At 37.8% G+C, this 13,020-nt stretch overlaps 1 protein-coding gene across 1 annotated transcript in view; it reads left to right on the top strand.

Moving 5' to 3' along the window:
• The window catches only part of TTC39B (tetratricopeptide repeat domain 39B), a 90,682-nt gene that overhangs the window by 52,402 nt on the left and 25,260 nt on the right, over positions 1 to 13,020 (top strand). The gene's annotated exons all lie outside the window — the stretch shown is intronic.

Raw genomic sequence — 13,020 nt, 5'->3', positions numbered from 1 at the left:
GCAGTCTTAGTCCCACAAACATCTGGCCTGATTGGGTGTCCTACTTGCTGAATGATTTACTTCTTGTTTTTTCCATAGCAAGGTAAGTGAAATTTTTATTCGTTTTGTGTAAAACTATCCGTAAGCTGTCATTATTGTTTATATATGCTAGCTCTTTCAGGAGGATCTTTTTCAACCTATTTTCTCATCAGCGTGTCTTATTTAGACCTACTTTCTTGAACAGATTAAATTTCTTTTTTTGTGAACCTCTATTTACCTGTATCTATATATTGTATATTAAGTTTTGGCAGTATTGCTCTCTGGCATGTTCAGGTGCTCATTTTTCTACACAGTATTGCCTGTATTGACCTCAGCTGGATTATTTGATAAAAACTATTGGTCTGATAAGGGGCATTCAAATATAGTAAATTCTCAGTTTAATTCCAAAGATCTCGTGCTAAAACATACATCTAAAAATACTGTTGAACCACTGAGTTCTATTAATAAATCTGGTAGCAACCTTTTATAGTGCTGTGCATTTCCATTAGTGACCAGCAGAAAGGTGTAAAGCAGATTTTTTCTCCTACCTGCAAACTGACACTGGCAGTGCTTTGTTCTTTCCCCTCTGTCACACTGTGGTCACTTCTAAATACCCGTGATCTGATTGTTTTGCTGACTGTTCTTAGGATTACATATATTTTGTAATGTTGTGTCAAATTCATGCTGGGGTAGCTTGATATGCTTGAATAAGATGATTTCACAGTCATTTTAGTGATCAGATAAACTGTATGTGCATATTCAGGTGGGTAAATAGTAACCCAGGTAGTTGTCATGTGTCTTGCTCCCACAATATGTCTGATTCATGATGGAAAATTTGTGTCTTGCTTACTATGCATGTACCGTGCAATTTGCTGTTGAACTTGAAGAACTCGGTGGCAGATAAAGCTGCTGGTGTTTCTTTTTCTCCTCAGGCTGTAAAAACACCTGCGTTGCAATAAATTGACTATTGGCTTACTGAATCAGATTAATGATCAGTCCAAAACTGAAATATTTGTGAATGCTCGTTTGTTTTCTTTAAATAAAAAAAAAAAAGTGCCTAGAAATGTAGCCTTTTTGTGTTTTTCAGAGGGATGGACTGTGATGTTGGCAATGGTGGGTGCTGGTCAGCCAGTATGATGAGTTTAGTCTTGGCACTATTTCCTGCAGCACCTGAGACTCAAGCAGATATTCAACTTTGCCTTGGTTTTCTTCCTTTGTGCTTATTCAGTTGCTTTCTTGCATCTGTAGAGTAGTAGTAATATGTGAGGATGCAGCAATTGGTATTTTCTTGTGGTGTTCAGATACTGCATTCATAATAAATATATAGGTAGCAAATTCCATGTTTTCAGTAAAAAAGACCATCAGGAAAGTTCTTACATCTCATCACCCTGCCACCTCAGTCATGGACATAAAGTTTGGAAGCAAAACCTTTTGGTAACTTTTCCTGTGTTCTGTTATGAGATTCTCATGAAGGAGCACTGTCAGTGCTGGGCTGCTTCTGAACTAGGACAGAGGCAGTCCTGTGCATGCCCCCCAAGTTCAAGATCACAAGAAAGACTCATGTGCGGAATGTAAAGCAAAGAAAGATTATTGGTCTTCTGCCAGGAGGTGGTCCGACATATAAAGTTTAAGTTCAAATGAGACTTTTTAAGAAGGAATTTTTGTTTGTATATAAAGTTTTTTGTGTGTTTGAGGGGTTTTTAATGCATTTCATTCATAAGACAGTATTACAAGTCTGTAACTTGTAATAATTATTATTTCTATTGCTGTGACCAGTAATAATTCCTAAAATAAAACAGTTGTCTCCTGTAGGTAAATATATATCTGTGAAGTTCAGAAAAGCTAAAATTAGAACTTCCTTTTCTAAAAAGGAAGAGAGGGTGTAGGGTGTTTAAACACCTCTCCTAAAATGCCAGCAGGCCCCCACCCGCCCCAGCTTCTCATCTGTGAAGAACAGAGCTTTATCTGCCTTCCATCTGCCTTGTTGTTAGATTACCTGTGTCTGGTAAGGTATAATGATTGATCAATTAAAATGCTCTCTTAGTGAAATTCCAATAGTCTGTGAAAAGCTGTCAGTTTGAACTTTTTTTGACAATACTAACGTAGAGATAAAAACTGTAAAGTCATTCTCAGCTCGTTTTCATGCATATCATTTTAATGTTGATTTTCGACAGGGGCAACTGCCTCTCTTTTCCTCACTGAGTTACCTCTTCCCTTCTTACTCTTTTTCTGAGAGCTCCAACTCCTTTTCTACAGCTGCTCCTTTTGAAAATACAAGTTTTGATGCTTTCTCTTTATTTTATTATGTATGCAAACATATAATGTCAGCTGGCTTCTGTTTCTTTTCTCACTGCATCAGCATTTCTGACACAGCTGTAAGATGAGATAGAAGAAATAATGTAATTTTAAAAAGACCAACACCAAAACCAATGATAAACAAAAGCCCAAAAACCAACCAAACAGAAAACCCAACGCTATTAAAGAGAAGGAAAATGCCTTAGTGGTGAGACTGCTTGATCATACAAAGGATGGTATAGGCAGATCCCTTGGTATTGTGACAACAATCCAGGGATTCACTGATACAGATTTACAAATAACTGGCTAAATGCTGCTATGTCCTAATCAGGTAGTGTTGAGGAGGAAGGTGCAGCCTCACTGAACTGAATTGCCCCTCAGTGTGGTGTTTCCATCCTCTGCTATTACCAGTTCTCTAGGCAGATAGGCGTCTCCAAAATTCAAGTGAAAGCTAGTACACAGGAAGGGCCTGGGTAAGAGCAATGCTGTTTGCTTCTGTATACTATATATCGTGGTTTTAAATATAACATGCAAGAAAGTCCCGAGGGAGGAAAAAGTGAAAATAAGTGTGTTACCTTAATGGTTTTGCCAGAACACCAGGCTGTGTAAACTAATATAATTTAAACTAAACTACCATTGTTACGGGGTGTGTGTCTGTTGTGTGTTTTTGTGTGGGTTTTTTTGATTCTTTTTTAAAAAACTGCTTGTTGTTGAATGGATCGTAATATAATAAGCTTTTAGAGTAATTTCTGTCTGTTTGCAAATTTGGCTAGCACAGCACTGGATAGTGTTGCTGCCAGTTGCGTTTCCTTAAATGAATGTTTAGCACACGGACTACAGCATGCGTTGGTGAAATTCTGAAACAGTGAAGACACTACGCCTTCAAAGGAATAAAGTCTGTCTTGCATCAGCATGAAATTATTTCAGTGTTTCAGCATAAGCTGATCACGTTTCCATGGGATATGTAAACTGCACAATTTTATCTAAAATTCATGCTTCTCAAAAAGGGATGTACGCATAATGAATGCAGAATTTGCTATGGAGGTAAACTATGACTAGTGGATTTACTGTATGGGTAAAAAAAAGTTAACATTTGTTGTACTGATCAGATAGCTGTAGTTTGTAGACTTTCTATATCGGTAATGATAGCCTAGGGTAGGAAGTGGTTTATGTAAGTTTGAAATAATTTCAAGCTTCTAGCCTTATGGCTTAAGATTTTTCTGTTGTGTCATTATAGGTGACATTGAAGTCTGGGTTTTAGATGAAATGGTAAAACAGTTTGCAAAAAGTTTTCTGTTTATGATAAAAAAAACCTGTTGATCACATGGTCTTATATCTTTCCCTGGTTGTTTTTGAACTTAACACATTGGGTTAAGAATCCTTTTTGTTCATAAACTGTAAGTGATTGGCAACTTAAAAATACTGTGATCCTTTTAATGTAAAGGACTTAACATGCTTTAATTTGTTATCTGCAAGAAACATCTAAATGTGAGAAAGGTTAATCAATTTGATTACACCTTTTTGAATTATTCTCCAGATGGGAGAAATGCATAGTATGCATACAGATAGAAGAAGAAAATCCAGCCTTATGGAACCTGATGGACCTTGCTTTTTCAGAGCCCGAGTCCTGTACCTAGCTGGCAAGGTACTGAAGGACATGTGCCAGTACTAGCATAGTGTGCGGGTGAGGGCTGCATGCAGTTTCTTACTCAGGTCAGTAGTCCTCAGGGAGAATGATACATGCTCTGCTTTCATGAGGGTTCCTTAGATTCAAACTTGATACAGAAATTGTTCCTGAAAGTGGTGCATCTCTGCTTGTATTTAGTTTAAAACAAAACAAAACCAAACGAAACAGAAGTCCCACACTTGCGAGTTTTAGGAGTAGTCCTGTGTAATAAGAAAATCCAACGTAACTAGAAAGCTACTCTCTTTGCTTTTATGAACATTTCCTACTATATGTAAGTCTGTGGATTGTACTACCAAGGACCCTGTAAGCCTTCAGCCTCCCTTCACTGAACTATCCTGAACACAAAATGTAGACCTAAGAGAATATCTGAGTAGGATTTGGCAGTAAGCTCATCTTACGTTAGCCTTTGCTTCATGTCCTAGAGCTGTTGGTGGGTATTTGTAACGAGGCGACCATGTGCCACCTGCTGCTCTGTGGTAGGTAGGTAGTACTCCTACAAAGCATCTCACTGTTTATCTGATGAGATTTATACTTGTAGTGCAAATTGGTGTCTGTGCAAAGGATTGATACAAGTGATAGCAAATCACATTGTCCCTTAGGAAATGATCCAAACTAGAATTTGGCACGTTACTAAGCAGAAGAGTAAAGTATTACTATTTGCTCATATATGAGTGATGGATGAGAGGAATAAGATGAAAAAGATTTTTCTTCCTAAATGGCTAACTTAATGGTGAGGAGTACTATGCTTTCAAAATGTGAAGAAAATTATTTGAAGAGACATTTCCAGATAGCAGAACTAATAGCTGAGTTTTCTGTATGCTTGCTCGGATACAATGGGTACGCATGGATGTATGTTACTGTTAATGTGAAAGGCATTTCCTACTGGAAATAGCAAATCTTTGCAGTTGCTAGCTGTGCATATGAAAAGGCAGCCAAATGCAGCTCTAGAATAGATTTTTTTCAAGGACATAAACATTCAGAAATGTTCATAAGGAGATGAGCAATCCTGGAAATGGAGACCACCATCTATTTGAAGGAATGTTAAATAGGTACTAAGAATCATAGTTCAGTGATGTTTGTTTAAACAGACGAGGTAGACATATTCCTTATCTGTTATGCACAGACAGAGACACTAGTTTGCTTTTTCCACTTAAAGTTACCAGAAGAATCTGACAGCGTACAGAGACAAGGTGTTGAATCACAAGAGGAATTGACATACATTGGTGAAAGAGAAAATAATTGACGAAAATAAAAATTCTGGGTTTTGTGTCATTATTTTATAGGGCTAGGCAGAAAGAAAGTATTTCTATCATAGTAAAGGATGACTCTGTTTTCCCTTCACTGAGACTGAAGAGAGAGTAGTAGTAGATGACTACTACAGGACTTGAATAGAAAATGAGTGGCAGGGATCAAGAGCAAAGAACCTGTTCATTACCAATTTCCTCATTCTTAAAACACGTCTGTTGCATATTTCAGAATTAAGAATGGAAGTATCCTTGTTCTAGTGACACACTGCTAATCTGAGGCACAGTTCAAAATTAAAAACACAGCAAAAGAAGGATGCCCAGGACAACAGAAGGCCTTGTTGCTGCAGTAACACAAAGTCTCTGGGTCATTTGAGTTTAACAAGTGATGTGGTGGTGGCAGTTTTTAAATGTTTTGGATCTTTGCTAAATAGTAAGACGAGCCAAGAGTCTGGTCAAGTACATTTGGGCATGTAAAGCCATGCAAGATCTGAACATTAAGTGGTGATTTAATGGTATCTCTGTAAGTTGTGAACTGTGACATTTGATACCATAGTTTGAGTACAGCTGTTGATCTTGGCTGGGAGAAAGTCTTCCAGGGATGCAGCGGGTTCTAGCCCCCCAGGGCTCTGTTGAAGGTTTGAGTTTATTTTATGCTAAGCATGCATGGCAGTACACATCAGCGCAGACCTCAGTGCCATGTATGTGGAAGAAGCACGGTGTGCCTGCACAGTAGTCCCCTGATAAGGGAGGGAGGGGAAGAGGGATCCCATCAGCTGATATGCAGCAGAATCACCACTGTTCTTGACCATTACAAAGGATCAAAACACTTAAAGCAGAGCAGTGTTCAAAAATACCCTGAGCCTCCTAGCCAAGAAAATTGAGCTATTGAGTAGATTGTGGTGAGGATCAGCTGCTATTTACTGTTAAGAAGTCGTGTCCTGGCTATTTAAGGCGCATGATAAGATAGTCATTCTTTTTGACATGGTAGAACATAAACAGTTAAATATTAAGTTTTCTAATAGAACATCTTAATTACTACAAAGGGAAAGATCTACTTCAGAAAGTATAGAAACGTTCTCAGTAGTGACAGCGAGTATCAGGTTTTGACAGTGTATATTAGGACTATTTGACTTACAGTCTTCCTGCAGAGGACAAGAACCACCCAAGAACAATACATTTTAATGCTGTTTTGTCATCATTAACTTGGCAGTAAATACTCTAGCAGATGCCTGTATATATCTTACTCAAGAAGAGTGGTACAGATGGTAGTTTCTTGCTGCCCTACCTGATAATGCTGTGGTTGACACCTAGAATGGTTTTCATTTGACTTAAAGCAATCAAATGCCTGTAAAAGATTCTTCTTCTGATGAAGCTTCCGTAAGTATTAAGGGTCACTTGCTTGCTAACGTATTTATTTCCTGGGAAAGTGTTCTCTTAGATGTAATGCATCTTGTTTTCTTGGTCCTTACCATCAAAATAGCATCCTCTCTGTATACCCCCAATTTTTAGAAGACTTTATTTTCACTCCTTTTGTTTGTGTTAGGTATGCATCTTAATGTGGGTGTCTTAAAACTAAATTGTTATTGCTGATTTCACATTTTTGTGGGGTTTTTTCCCTCGAAGTTTTGCTTTGTTCCCACTAATAACTTCACATATTTTCAGTAACTGTAGCCCAGTGAGACTTTCGTTAGTGAGAACAGTAGCTGTACAAAACCAAGTCACTGGCAATTAAATGTTGTTTATCAGATGAGGCTGATTATTTTGGCTGTGTTGTAAAAGAGCCAACAAATGGGTTTAGAAGTTCAAAAACAAAATTCTGCAATTCCTATTCATGCAAAGTACTGCTTGCACATTTAAGTCCAGCTAATGTTAATAAAGTTATGTGGAACTCAGTGGTAAATACATTATTTAAAATGTGGAAAATATAGTTAGACTAAAGGTAAACTTTGCTGCAATTCTCCTATTTCTAGCTCCTGAATCCCCTCTCAAGATAAGAGTTGGTAGAACATTGCACCAGGGATGATTGTGTTAAAAGCTGACTAAATCTTCTGCAAATATGAAGACAGCAGCATGTACCAAGTTAATACTTCACTTCAGCTATGTAACTGCCTTTCAGGAATGCTCTTACACTGAGACCTGGTGTGGACAGATAGGCATTACTGCCTAACTCTTTACATGTTTAAATAACTTTCTTTTAAATACTAGCGCAATGACTTTTTTTATTTCTTTAGGCTAGTAGTTATGCTCCCTTTTTAATTAATCTGTAGGGAAAAAATAGCAGCTTAATAAGCTGTAAACTATTTTGACATTTTAAATTGTGAATGCTCTTGCGTTGTGTATATCCTGAGGATTGTCATCCTAATAGTGAATATTCTGATACATCTCAGAGTTTTCAAGTCAGTATTCTTACTCTTTGTTTCTGTCACAGCTCCAAGTGGTTGATTAGAAGAACCTACTTAAAGCTGCTAATAACTTCCTTATGGACAGTATATCCCCACTGTATTGGAACAGTTTGATGAGTAGTTCAGCACTGAGGCCAAGATACATAAGCTATTGCTGGAGTTCAAAACATTCTTTTTTCATAAAAGAAGTTTGAAATAGTAGTGAGAAGATAACTTAAAAAAATCCTGCGTGTTGGGAAAAGGTATTCTTAAAGTACCTAGACAGCAACACAGTGGTGTTTTAGTCTCCTTGTAATGTGACATGGTTGTGTTTGTGTAACACCCAATATTGCACATTTTTCTTTTCCTTTTTCATTTAGAAGTGAAATGTATTCACTGGGTGTAAAATCCATAGCAATTTCACTGAAGTAGTGTTAATTTAGTCTGCTCTAGGATAAATTAAAGCATATGCTCATCTGAGGTGATAAAATGTGTTACGTTTCTGTCCAATCTAGGAAACTGTTTGTGAAGGTAAGGAGAAAAATGAGATGGCCAAAATAAGACTGAGTCAGAAGGAGAACAACATGAATCAGAAAGAGAATGTGAGTCAGCACTGCTCACTGAACTGTTCATCTGTCTGCTAACTTGCTGTAGAAGTTGGTTCGTGATGTTTTGGGAGGAGAGGAGGAAATGTGGTTTTTTTAAAGCCTCTGCATAGAAATATTCCTTGTCTGCCAGCAAAGATAGCCAAGTGGCTTCTGAGTCAGTATGTTCCTTTCTTCTGACTGTTTGGTATCAAGTTCTGAATTTGAGTTGGAGTGATTCCTTCTCGTTATGTTCCTCTGTAGCAGGATGTGGAAAACAGCAGAAAATATATATGAAGAGTAATTAAGTAGGAGTGAAACTCTTTGGTGGAGGATATGATTCACTTACCAGAAGTAGGAGTCTGAGAAAACTAGCTTCTCAAGTTTTATATCCGAAGTGGCAGAATAATTTCATAAGCTTGCTTGATGTAAGGAACAGTAAATGTATTGATGTAACAAATACTGTTTGCATTGTCTTCAGGCTTTGGTCACACATAAAGTCAGCAGAGTGGGAACTAGTTTGTAACATAGGAAAAGAACCTGACAGTAACATGCTGGAGAGATCTGCTGCTTACCCATTTAATAGGAAAAGGTAGTTTTTACAGGGTGCCAGGGCTCTCTGTTCTTTTAAGGAACCTTGTTCAGGGAATCGTTTTACAAATACTGATACATACCCTGGTGATGCTAGAGTTGATGGTATGATGGCATTTGGGAGCCTGATGGCTAGTGGTGCTCCCTGATAACAGCTAAAAAGCCCTCATGTCCATGGCTATGTTATACAAAATAAGGATTAGACTTTCCTTCCAAAGGAAGTTCCAGCAGTTGCTGATTGCAGGGCAGGAAATGTGGAGATTTCCAGCATACAAATACAGAAAATGTGTTTCTTTTCTTTGGTATGAGGCCTAGTGAAGCAGTGGAAATAGGACATTGCCCTTACATCTTGATCCTTGCATTCAGAAAGATGGTACAGCGATGGGGTATTGTAATACTTTAATCTCTTTATTTTCTGTTATTTTTCACGTGAAGTGGTAGGAAACTTTAAGAATCTTACTGTTTCTAGGCTGAGCCCAAATATTTTACAGCTCAGTGAATAAAGCAGAGATGACTTGTTAAATTACCTGCTCTTATGGATGATCTACCTTCCCTCAGATTCTTTTCTGAACTATGTGATTATACATCTCTTACTTGCGATTCTCTTCCCTCTCTTACTTCAGATGACTGTTCATAGTTCCTCTATACTCTGTGTAGCAGGTCATCCCCTCGGATTGGATTTTTCTGTTCTATAGTTCAGAGTTCTTGGCCCACCTCAAAGTTAGCAAACGTTCTGTGAGGAGAGGGGACCAGAAGGTCCATCTGTCCTCTGCAATCTTAAAGATCCTCCCTGCCTGCCCCTGATCCTCCCGCCCCCGCCCCCTTACTATACCACTGGGATTTGTATTGGAAGACACCTGGAGCAGGACACTTCAGTGGTAGTCACAAAATAGTATGGTGCGCAAGTATGAGAGAGTGAGAACTCATTCCTGCTGTCTAGTAGATCTCGACTTTGATTACTGGATTTTTTTAAGGCAATCAGTGCAACTTTGGTATTTAAAAAAGAAAATATTCCCCCCCACTTTTTTTTCTCATTTCTTGAGAAATTATTTGAAAGCAGCTGGCCTAGTGGGAAAGGCAGAGCAAATGGAATTTGTAATCTAACTGGGCATGTAGAGTGAAACATAGTTTCCTGAAAAGCGAATGTGAAATGAGGATAGAGAAACATGGGAACACACAGTGGTGGTGATGGCATGTTACTGAGGGGCTACCTGAGGTCCTTAATTGCGTACCAAAAAAACCCCAGCCTAAATCAAGCTAAAAATTAGTTTTTTTGAAAATTATTTGTTAGCAGATGGTATTCATGGAATTACCTAGTAAAATTGAGTGGTTTATGAAACTTTCAGTCACTATAAATTAGTCCCTTTTTATTTCTTACCACAGTTCTTTGGAGGCCATATTATCTAAGACATTTGAAGAGGATATGTAAACATGTACATTTCTCTACTGGTTGTATAAATATTTTAATTTAGACAGATTTGTTGACATATTCAGAGCCTGAATGCACTAAAATACAATTGCTTTCTTTGTTTTGATAAACATTTTAATTCTGCTTTACTGAGTAGGAAGTGTAGGACCTTAAGAATACTTACTTCTGATGATTGTTGTTAATGGGAAACCTTTAACATGTTGAGGAGATTGTGTGAAGTGCTCAGTCCATTCTTCTGCCAAATAGGTGGGATGCTTTGTAATCTAGGGTCTGTGGTTCTCTTGATCCCTGGAGAGATCTTTACTTTGGGAGTATGAAGAGGTGTTACAGGCTGAGGGTTTGGCAGGTATCCAAACTAAATGCTCAGCCAGGTGGTTTTTTTTTTGTCTGGATTTAGACGCTAGATTGTGCAAAATACAAAGTGAGTTTGCGGTTAGCTTTGATAAGTTGGGAGGTTTTTTCCTAAACTAAAGAATAGAAGGTGTGAATTTGTGATGTGAGGAGAGAGAGATATTCTTTGTGTCGCCTGCGTGGCTTCTTGGTCTATACGTTCATTTTTCAGGAAGAAATGGTGGAAGGTGTCTCTGTGTTAGAATTGTAAGGCAATTTGCGTTTTGGCCTGTAAATCCATGCAAGACGTGAACATGAAGTGATGATTTGCATTTACAATTTAATGTCTGATGTTCTAATTTTTCAAAGATTGTTTGAGTTAGATCTGAGAAGTGCAAAGTCCCCTGTTAATTTCAGTGAAAGTAGCATCCTAAAGATAATAAGTTGTGTCCACTGAAACATGAAGAAGAGAGTTCTTAAACCCTATGTGACTTACAGCAAATTGCTGCTTTCTCAGAAAAATTAATATGCTCGATATACTGCTTTCCTTTTCCCCTCATCAAGGAGGAGCCAAATGGAAAGAATTAATTGGGGTATTTGACAGATAGAGAAAAAGTAAAAAATCAAAGAGATTAAGCAAACTCTATTAAAAGGGGAAACCAAAAATTGTGCGTGATCCTGTTGAATTCGTAGTGAAAATGGTGTCTCATTTTGTAACCATCTTGGAACAATACTACTACTCTTTTTTTCCCTTTCTCAATTTTTCAGTGAGAGGTGTGTTTCAGCAACTTTTGATGCAATATGTGTTGCAGGTGAAATTTGAAAAATAAACCTATGGATTTACTCAGGTACTATTGTGTCATTGAGTAGCCTTAATTATGAACTGTCTTGCAAAGAAGAATCACACAGGCTTATATCCTAAAAGATTTAGGACTTTGAAAATGAAAAAAAAAAAAGAAAAAACAACTCCACTTCTTTTACAATTCAATTGTAACATTTTAGTTAAAGTAGTCTCAAAGCTAAGGTTTATAATAAAACCAGTGCATTTAAATACATAATGTAAAGCTTTTTGAATAAAAATAAAAGATGATAATATATTACTATAAATAATGGAACTGCCTTGTAAAAAATGAAAGTCTAGATAACAGGTTAAGTAAGATTAGCCGGTGCAGTCTGAATTACAAATTGTACTGTTATGTTCTGTATTTTTCAGTGCAGTCTAGGGTATGAAAAGTGGTGTGTAAACAATGACAAAATGCTGACTTTTTTCATGTCTCCCTGCAGCAGGAGAAAAGATACTGCTTTATCTGAAGGATTTTTATTTGTTATTGGGGCTTGTGTATTTATACACAGACCTGAGTAAACTTGCTGTACAGTAACTTCCCTGAAATACTTTTAAGAAAATGGGAAGGCAATTTAGATATCTAGCTTAAGGGTATTTAAGTGAGAGAACACAAACTGATAGTGGCAACAGGACAGCATGTTGTTGGTGACAATAGGCCAGCAATGAAGAGAACACAAATGTAGAAGATTTGCTTTCCAGTAGCTGTACAGTACTAATCAGTACAGGCTAGCAGAGACTTTGGTACCCGTACCTATACCCTGTACAGTAGGGCAAAGTGGGCCGCGTTGCAGTGCTCCTTCCCCAGGTCCTCACCTAGGACTAGATGTTGGGATGAGACCTGGGGTGTGATGGGCTGGCAGGGAACCCTATGCACATGGGAAAAGAGGCGGCTGCTTTGCTGGTAAGACTTGTTCTGGTTGACTGCATTGCCACTGTGCCCCTTCTCTGCCCGTGTGACAGTGGTACTTTTGTGGGACAGGTGAGATCAGGGCTGTAGGCTGCATTGGGAATATGACCTTTCCTGCAGTGTGTGCGCAGCCAAAGGATGTGAAAGCTTAGCGAGTGGCTAATGGTAACAGTTGAAGCAGAGCTGCAAATGCTTCAGCTTTTAACTACAGGTTTTTGCTACATAAAATTACGTAAATCTTAAAATTGTATATGTAATGATCAAGCTGAATCCCTGTATGGAAGAAAATAAAGGGATTTAAATTGTATTTAAAATTTTTGTAACAGTCTGATGGTAAAACTGCTGGATATTGTCTGTTGGGCAATTCGCTACTTCATTATGAACGGCAGGATTTACCTCTTGGTATGTTCAATAATAAATATCTAGTAGTTGCCAAGTATTGAGTTAGAGATTTTATTTTTCTACAGAAGGTGAATTTTTCAAGTTTTCACCAAAAAATGACAGAAAATAAAGCTGAAAAAGAGTTTGGGGATGTCATCTAGCCTTATTCCAGTTTTCTGCCCCAGAAGGTATACAAACAACAGAGCCAATGTTTTTAAAGCTTTTGGGTGATGGAGAGAGGAGGAGGGTAAAAACCTGTGTAAACCTCTGTGTGAAAACCTGTCCAGTAATATTTTCATGTCCCTTTTTTTCTTGGTTTGTTTTTC

Source organism: Nyctibius grandis, chromosome Z (genome assembly GCF_013368605.1).
Source record: "Nyctibius grandis isolate bNycGra1 chromosome Z, bNycGra1.pri, whole genome shotgun sequence".
Taxonomy (NCBI): Eukaryota; Metazoa; Chordata; class Aves; order Nyctibiiformes; family Nyctibiidae; genus Nyctibius; species Nyctibius grandis.
This window is presented reverse-complemented; position numbering and strand designations above follow the sequence as displayed.